General features: G+C 46.8%; 1 protein-coding gene across 6 annotated transcripts in view; it reads left to right on the top strand.

The window, feature by feature from the left end:
* The window catches only part of LOC133493130 (synapsin-3-like), a 159,166-nt gene that overhangs the window by 93,671 nt on the left and 56,573 nt on the right, over nucleotides 1-8,922 (top strand). Inside the window, exon 1 of one of the 6 annotated variants that reach the window (XM_061806073.1) lies at nucleotides 2,282-2,457. The exons of the other annotated variants lie outside the window; for them this stretch is intronic. The gene's annotated coding sequence lies outside the window, so the exon portion shown is untranslated. Of the gene's footprint in view, nucleotides 1-2,281; nucleotides 2,458-8,922 lie in introns of those variants that run through there. 6 annotated transcript variants of the gene reach the window in all.

Raw genomic sequence — 8,922 nt, 5'->3', positions numbered from 1 at the left:
TGGAAACGAGCAAAACTCAAAAGTTGTTTTGATGCAGCCTGTCAGGAAAATCCGATCTTCATCTAAATGAAAGCATTTTAGATAACATCGTAAGGGACGATTAAAGAAGCCTCTTAATGGCCCGATTTTCAAGTTAATGAAGCCTGACCGCGTTTGTTTTTGAAGCAATTCTTTCAGTGGAACTCCAGTTGGGAGGAATGTGGCGTTGAGGTACCAGTAGGAAAATTCACAGTCGCAGTAAGGTCGGCCGTCCACACGCTTAAAAATCTTTGTGATGACTTCTCTTGCAATGCTGCAATCTATTGATTCAATTGACATCCATTTGTCGGGGAAATAGAATATCAGACTGTACCTGCTAAGTCTTATCTCCAAAATTTTTTAGAAAGTGTCCCTGATTGAACTATTAAAAAAAAAAAGTAACCGAACCGATTACCCAAGATAAAGGAGAGTGCAGCAGTTTCAGTGAAGCTATGCATCCTGACAACATGCCTCTGCAAGCACAGGCGACACGGCTGATTTGCTCTATAAATGGCCACTTACACTATCGCTGACATTTTGCAGGCTCGCACGACCCCCCCCGAACCCCGCCCCCACCACCACCACCACCACCTACCCCCCCCCCCCCCAGTGTTTGCGTCGATTCCTTCCCTGATAAGAACAGGCTTGAAGTGGCAATTATTCTGTGATGCCGTGCACGCGAATGCAACCCTCGACAGATGCGATCCGTTGAAATCCGCTCAGCGCCGCTCGCGTACCTGCCGAATTTCTGCCGCTTGCTTGTTTCTTTTTAAGTTTTCGTTTTACACCGTCCGCGGATCTGTGAGCGCGGTCCCAGTTCCAGGACTCCTGGCTGCTTTGTAGTCCGCTGCCCACACTTTCTTAAAAATAACCGGGAGCGAGTGGCGGGCCAGACAAGTGCGGAGACTGGCTGTGATGTATATCGCTTAAAAAACAGTCATTATGTTTCCCTGCAAGCACCGCACATACGAGTGAGTTAAGTGTGGATGTTTTATTGGGGGGGAACAATGATTTTAAAAAAAAAGAAACAATAAAACGGATTTGCTTGCTTAGCTTTGCGTCAAATGGAGCCCGCGGGGTGCAACTGCCCACCCAGTGACAGTAAGCAAGCGGTGACATTAACCAGGCCCAGCAGTCACTTCCTGCGCGGTGTGCGCACGTAGCGGTGGGCGTCGCTCCGCTTGAGACGCCTCCGGGGATTCAGCGTACTCAAACGTGCAAATGTTTTGACACGACAAATGAGACGGCAGGTGTGCCCGACGAAGTGTCCGATGTGCTTGGTCACCCCCCCCCCCCCCTCAGCCTGTTCTCTGCGTGCCTCGGCTTCCTATTGATGCACATCTGACGGACGCAGATGTGGCCCGTCGCGATTGGCCGGCCTCCCCCATTCAAAGGCGACGCCGCGAGCGGACAATGCAATCAACCGCGGTCGTCGGCGGCCCCGCGAACGTGCCGGGAAGCCGGACCGCGGCTGCTCATTAACGTGTGACGCGTCCCAAACTCGACACGGGGCCGTGTTCACGAATTAACGACATGTTCTGCAACGCTAACCGCGCAGCGCCAAACACCCGTCGATAAGCATCACCGTGCATTTAAGTGGCAGCGGTCCTGCCTTGCTGCTTCCTCTTCTTTTCCTTTCGGCTTGTCCCGTTTGGGGTCACCACAGCATGTCATTTTAGATGAGCGCATATTTGTTTGGCTCTTAAATGGCATTGGCTAGGTTAGTTTCAGCGACTTAGTACTTATGCAGTAATTAATGGGAGGGCTACTATTTACTTTTATTTAATTCACCTTATTCTGAAGTAACGGTATTTCTTGAGTTCCGTTTTTTTTGGGGGGGGGGGGTACTCCACCCAACTGCAAATATTCCTTCCATTCCGATCCGTGTTCCTTCTTGCTTCCTTTCGCTTGTCATCACAACGGCCACCAGATGTCACTGTTTCCCCCTCATTGTAAATCTCACCGAATCCGTCTTCTTCTCTCATCATCAGACTAATTTAGGTTTAGTAATGTTTTTAATTCAAATTTAAAAGGTTAATATATTCAAAACATCATAAAAAAATAAATACAAACAATTAAAACCTGACTAGCTAGTTAGCCGGATATCGATCACACGCTTTGTTTTGATCACCACGCCCCTAATTTGCCTCCCGTCCAATCAGCCTCGAGGACCGACTGCGGTAACGTGCGCGTCCCTCTTCTCTTTCCCGGCGTGCACCGCGAGCGAGAGAAAGAGAGGGAGGGGGAGAGAGAGGGAGAGGGAGAGAGAAGGTGCGGGCTTGGCCGGGGTTGCGTGGAATTAGGAGGACAGCAAAGGATCGGCAGCGTCCCTAAAATAAATAAATAAACACATAAACAATAACATTGAAAAAAAATCAATTAAAAAAAAAACAAGAAGAAGAATCCGAGGGGCCTTATTCGTCACTGTGAACCGCTCAGGTAATTTTATTTTATTTTTCTCCATTTCAATGCACCGAGGGAAATTCCTGTCGCAAGCGGCTGCATCAAGACACAATGGAGGTGTCAAAGCAACCTTTGCAGACCCGTTTGCCGTCATCCCTTGCAAAAGGAAAAGGGGGTATAAGGAGGTTGCATGGGCTTGCATGCCGCGTCAGACCATTTTTTTGGGGGGAGGGGGGTGGGCAGCTGAGCTGGGGTGATTTGCGGCGGGTCTCTGCAGGGATTCCCTCAACCTCGTCTGCAGCCCTTTAGCCCAGTCACCGCTCTGTGCTGGTGTCATCCAGGTGGGGGGTATGGAGAGGGGGGCGGGGGGCTGCTGCTTTTAATTAACGCATCCTGGCTTTATTCACGTTTTAAGGCGGAAGGAAGACAAAATTGCTAAATTGAAAGGGGGAGTGTGGGATTATGTCTGCTTCCCGCGAACGCTCGGCGAGCAACTCAACGGAGCGCGTGCAGTAAAGTTTGATGTGTCATGCTCGTTTTTTCCACTGTGGCCGAGTCCAAGTCGTCCGTGGGAAAACCCACCAAAAGCGCTCCTACGAGCAACGGCAGCCTTCCGGAATTCAGCTCGTGAGATGAAAATTCACTGACTCGACCGCGACCCTTTCGTTGCCTCATTTGCATACTCCAAAATAAAAATGCTTTAATCGCGGCATTTGCGGATTTACACGCAAACCTTGCTATTGGGGAAAATGTACCTGTTGATCAAGTTTGTACCCGTTCTATAACATTCAAGGATGGCGCCTGAACCCCCCCCCCCTCCCTTACCCAGGGGGAGAGTAGTCATTGCTGTCAAGAAAGGGCTAACTTTAGCCTGGGTTGTTACCGAAAGTCACAAAAACCCATCACGTGCGTGTACATATCTTTCCAATGATTTTTTTTAATCGAATGTAAAAGGGTGCTCGGCGACTTCCGGAATTCGGTAGCTCCATTGAAAGTTGACTGGAAGTTTTCTTTCTTTCTTTCTTTCTTTCTTCTTTCTTTCTTTCTTTCTTTCTTTCTTTCTTTCTTTCTTTTTCTTTCTTCTTTCTTTTCTTTCTTTCTTTCTTCTTTCTTTCTTTCTTTCTTCTTTCTTTCTTTCTTTCTTTCTTTCTTTCTTTCTTTCTTTCTTCACAATGTTGCTGTCAACAGGCAGGAGGTGGGGTTCACCCTGAACTGGTCGCCGGCCAATCACAGGGCACATAGAGACAAACAGCTGCACTCACAATCACACCTAGAGGCCATTTGGAGTGTCCAATTAATGTTGCATGGTTTTGGGATGTGGGGGGGAAACCAGAGTGCCCGGAGAAAACCCACGCAGGCAGGGGTAAAAGATGCAAACTCCACCCAAGCGGGTCCGGGATTTAACCCGGGTCCTCAGAACTGTGAGGCCAACGCTTTACCAGCTGAGTCCGCCGTGCCGCCCTCGATTGTCATCCATTTCCTTAATAGCGTCAATGCTAACTTGAGCCCAAGTGATTGCCACTCAACGAGGAGAGCCCGGCAGACGCATTATGGCATTATTTCAAGCGTCAGTCTTGCTATTCGTGTCATAACAGATCAATACTTGGCGTCGGGGCGTGATGCAGCGTAGTATAGTCGGCCTCCGTCACGTCTTTACGTGATGCGGCCCCATAAAACCCTCGGGGGCTCAGATAAAGTGAACACTTTCCCCGGTGAATGGCAGCCATTACTATCCCAGTTGGAAAATGTGGTGTCCTTCATTTCAGTCAGCATCAGTTAAACACAGAAAGAGTGGGGGGGTGAGGGGGGGTCACTTGCTGTAGACCTAACTGATGAGGATTTTTTTGTTAATTTCTGTCTTGCAGTCTCACTTTGGCTGCTGTGTATATATAAATAAAAAAGTACAAGATGGTGTCAGAGCTCTATGGAAAGTTGAGCTACTGCCGTTACTGGCAAAAGGAGTTCAGAACATTCAGAGACTATTCTTAAATGCTTCGCTTGCAGTCCTTAACCAAGTGAGTTTACCCAAGCTAGCGATATTAGCAGTAAAGTCCCGCTGCCTGCAGTCACCTGAAATTGTTTGTGGTGAGATCGATGGTTTACGAGACAGATGTGAAACTCAAGGCCGGGGGCCGGATGCAGCCCGCCACGTGATTTTGTGTGGGCCACGGAGGCAAATCACCCGTGTCAACTTGCATGATTCCTGTGAAAATCTGGACCGAAATTTCAAATTGTCAGAAATGATCATCTTGAGATATAAGCCTTTCTTGTGTTGCCAAACATTAATTATGGCTGAAAAAAATGCATTACCCTTGCGTTCTGATTCCCAAACTAGTTCACAAATTTTGGGTGTACATGTGATGCAGCGATTACAATTTTTTTTATGGTTTCACGGTCATAACGACCCTCTGAGAAAAACCGTAACTACGATGTGGCCCGCGACCAAAAAATGAGTTTGACACCCCTGCTTTACGACATTTAGCGTGTTAGCCTAGCATTGCAGCATGTGACATGCTGCCGTGTGACAAGCATTACCTTTCAACACTGTTCGGTCTCCTTGGACTCCAGTACTGACTGTTCAGTTTTGTCTTGTCCGTTTTCCAACTCCCATTGTTTGTTGTGAGCGGACCTGTGCGATCTCTGCCACAGCCTAATGTAGCAACTGCGTCGAGAAGCACGATTGCACAGACGACTCGGCCGTTTGTCGCCATCCCGTCAGCGTTGCGGCGCCTCGAGTGTTCTGTCACCGCAGTTGTTAGAGTTCTCAGTTCTGGAAACGACTTTCCGAGACCTCCGGGAGCGAGCGGACCTCGCGACGAGAATATCTCCTTCGCGATACTCTCTGGCTGGAAGTCACAATCGCTCCGGTGGGAATTTTGACGCCGTGGAATTTTCACACATTGGAATAACAGTTGAAGGTCTTAACAGTCGTGCGAGATTTGCTGTGATCTAACGTAAGCTGCAGACTTTCGCACAACCTCCCACGACAAACAACACATCTTAGAATAAGGATGGCTGCTTACAGGGTCTCATGCAGGAAATCGAGGACGGATCGTTGCATATTTTTGTCAACAGACAAAACATAACTATAGCTACCTCAACTGGCCCTTTAATCCATTCAGTAACATTGAGAAGGTTTCAGAGCGCTGGATCCACGACAAGTCCGAGCGCACGTCCCAGTTCTCCCGAGCGTGTCGCCGAGCCCCGGCTTCCGTCGCAAGTAAGATCGTAAATGACACGACGAGCGAGGTTGCCAGGCGACTGCATCGTACGACAACTTTCATTTGCAACGAGTGCTTTTAAGAGCGGCGCGGTGCGCGTTAAAGGACGTTAAAACCAGCAGCAAGTTGATGCGGATCCTCTAAATCGGCTTTGAGACTGTAACTTGTCGGAAGCGTCGGACCGTGGCCAAAAAAATTATGATCTTGGCATTTCAATTAATGCAGGGGCCGAGCTAAGATCCTTCATCGTGAGGAAACGTTCCAAATGCACCCGCAGTCGAAAAGTTATAAAATATTTTCCCCCATCTGCCACACATTTGAACATAAAAGTATAAGATGTGAAGAAAATTAGTCACCTTTTTTCATAACTTTGTGTTACGTGCCTGAAAGAGGTGGAGCCTGCTGTGTTTGCATTTTATTCTTCTCCCAGTGTTCATTAAGTCCTTCGTTTCTCACGTGAGGGCATTACAGTGAGTACTGTAGAATCCCATTTAAAAAAAAAAAAAAAAAAAAAAAAAAAAAACCTGATCACTTAAAACCCACAAATTTCCACAGTAGACGTGATGCATGCCACGGAAAAGTATGCGACGTAAGCGGAAGTGGAGGGACTTTGAACCGCTAGAATGTTTTCCATAAGATGTCGTCAAGAGCAACCAAAAACCAAACAAAAATCAACATTTATGCTTCATGTGTGTTTACATATCAAGTATAAATAAACCATTGGTATAGATGTACAGTGCATACTCACGGTTCATCACCTATTTGCAGATTTTTTTTCTGCCCCCAATTGTTTTTTCATTTTCTTTTGGTTCCAGGTTATTTGTTTATAAATTTATTTCTTCATTTACAAATCCATTTATTTTATTTATTTATTTAGTCGTTCATCCATTCTATTTATTTATTCATCCATTCGTTCATTCATCCATTCTATTTATTTATCTGTTTATTTATTCGTTCGTCCATTCTATTTATTTATTCGTTCATTCATCCATTCTATTTATTTATTTATTAATCTATTTATTTATTTGCCCATCTATTTATTTATTTTATTTATTTATTTATATCTATTTGTTTATTTATTTAATTTTATTTATTAATTTTTTTTCTTTAATGTATGTTTTTCGGGGGGGCTATTGTAGAAATACTTAACGGTGGTTTATCCCCACTTATTCAAGAGTTTTACAAAAAGAGAGCTTTTGTAATCCCTTTCCTGGAGAGCGCATTTGAGCATAATTTTGACACCAGAGGATGTTATTCATCAAATCGACGCACACGCCCAAAGCAGACGCGATGCGGGTTCGTGGCCTCCGAGGTCTTCGTCGGCCACTTGTCGCATTGATTCCCGCCCACGCCGATGACTAAGCGATCCTCGACGATTGTCTTAGTTCTGTAACATCTGCTTTGGAGCGAGCGGGCCATGTTTGAACGCGAAATTAGCAGACGTGCTCCAAGCGGGTCCGGCAATCCCCTCGTATCCGGCCATCCCCGCGCGCCCGCCGCTTCCATTCCTGAACCCCTCAGCTCAGACTGTCATGAATAATAAAAGCCGTGTTCGACTGCTCCCGCTGTCGCCGGGGAGACACGCTGGTTCTTCTAAGCGTGTTATGCGCCACCGGATGTCGGATCCCCGCATCTGCGTTCGGGGGCCATTTGCGCCTCGACCTACTCGATTTTCCTCAACATTATTGCTAGGGATGTATCCTGCTATAGATGAAGATAGATAGATAGATAGATAGATAGATAGATCTATTAATCAACATTTTTATACTAATGATCATCCTCTCACACACTTTAAACATTATAACGCACATTTTCAAATCTTCCAAAGCGCCTGTTTGTCACGACACATCGAGACGGAGGGAGGAGCCAAATGCAGGACTCCGGAGACGCAAAGGTCGTTCGGGAAAAGTGTTTATTAAGTCCAAAGTCGGGGATCAGGCAGACAGTCAAGTGGGGCAGTGGTAATCAGGACGTCGGGCGTAGAGAGCAGGTCCGCGGGCAGGCAGGGGTCGGCACACGGAAGATTGTTCAGAGCAGGGAGGAGTATCAAAGACGTCACGCTTATGGGGTCGGTCGGAGGACAGGCGGAGGTCGGTACACCAGGGTTGATGATCAAGAGTACGGGAGTGCAGGAACGGGGCATGAGTTGCGACGGTCTGGCCCCGACCAGTCGTCCCCTGGGTCCTATATATACCGGGGTTAATCAGACAGCATGAGGCACAAGTGTGCGCCTCCTAATCTGTGTGGCTGTGCGGGTTCAGGGCTGGACCGGCAGGACCATGACACTGTTCTCATTCTATTGCTCGCCCAGTTTTCCAAGTAAGTTATTCACTCCAGAAGTCACTCCACGTTGAAGTTTGAGACTGACAAGAAAAGAGAACTAAAGCTTGCATATTTAATGAATAACATTCACCTCAATGTTTTTATTTGATCCACTAGTATAATGAGAAACACCATAGACGGACTAACAGAAATGATTGAAGATGAATTGTACTCACGAGACTTACCGTAATTCCCGGCCTACAGAGCGCAGCTGGTTACAAGCCTCACCAAGTGCGTTTGTAAAGGAAATACCAGTTGATACATACATACGCCGCACCTGTGTAAAAGCCACAAGTGCCCACATTGAAACCTCCATTGAAACACAGAAAGAGTTTAACGCTACGCTGGGCTAATGCTATTGCTAACGCTAACAGGGCCGGTTAAAATAAAACTTACCGGTAAATATCCCTGAGACACGCTAGTAACATAGCACCAACACGCTAGCACAGCGCTAAGGCTTGCGCAGCGCTAACAGGGCCGGTAAAAGTTATTTGCTCGGCACATGCATTCCACCGGTCTCATTCTTACCTTTTCCGCTCGAGTGCCCCCTTGCGACTGTCAGCCGCATCACCGCATACACTGCAGGGTTGAAAGCCTGTGAAAAAAGTCGCGGCTTGGAGGCCGGAAATTACGACACATGAACTGTATTTTCTCTACTCTCTGAGAACGACGACTATAACTGGAGCTTTTTTTTGGGGGGGGGGGTATATTTTCTTGTAGTAGATTTAAACATTACCCGGCATGTTGTGCACAACTCTAAACGTACATTTGCTTGTATACGGTTCAGGGTAATCTACCCCGGAGATACATCAGTTCTCTTGCGAATTGTGACTCAAAGGACCGCCATTCATTAAGGAAGTGATCTGAAGAAAGAACATAAACCAGGCAATAAAATAGCGATTACTGGTGCTTGATGGGGTGTGCTGTGAAAATCTGAAAGTCTCAATCCTCGACCGTA

This window comes from Syngnathoides biaculeatus, chromosome 20 (genome assembly GCF_019802595.1).
Source record: "Syngnathoides biaculeatus isolate LvHL_M chromosome 20, ASM1980259v1, whole genome shotgun sequence".
Taxonomy (NCBI): Eukaryota; Metazoa; Chordata; class Actinopteri; order Syngnathiformes; family Syngnathidae; genus Syngnathoides; species Syngnathoides biaculeatus.
Note: the sequence above shows the minus strand (reverse complement) of the source record. Positions and strands in the feature narration are given on the sequence as shown.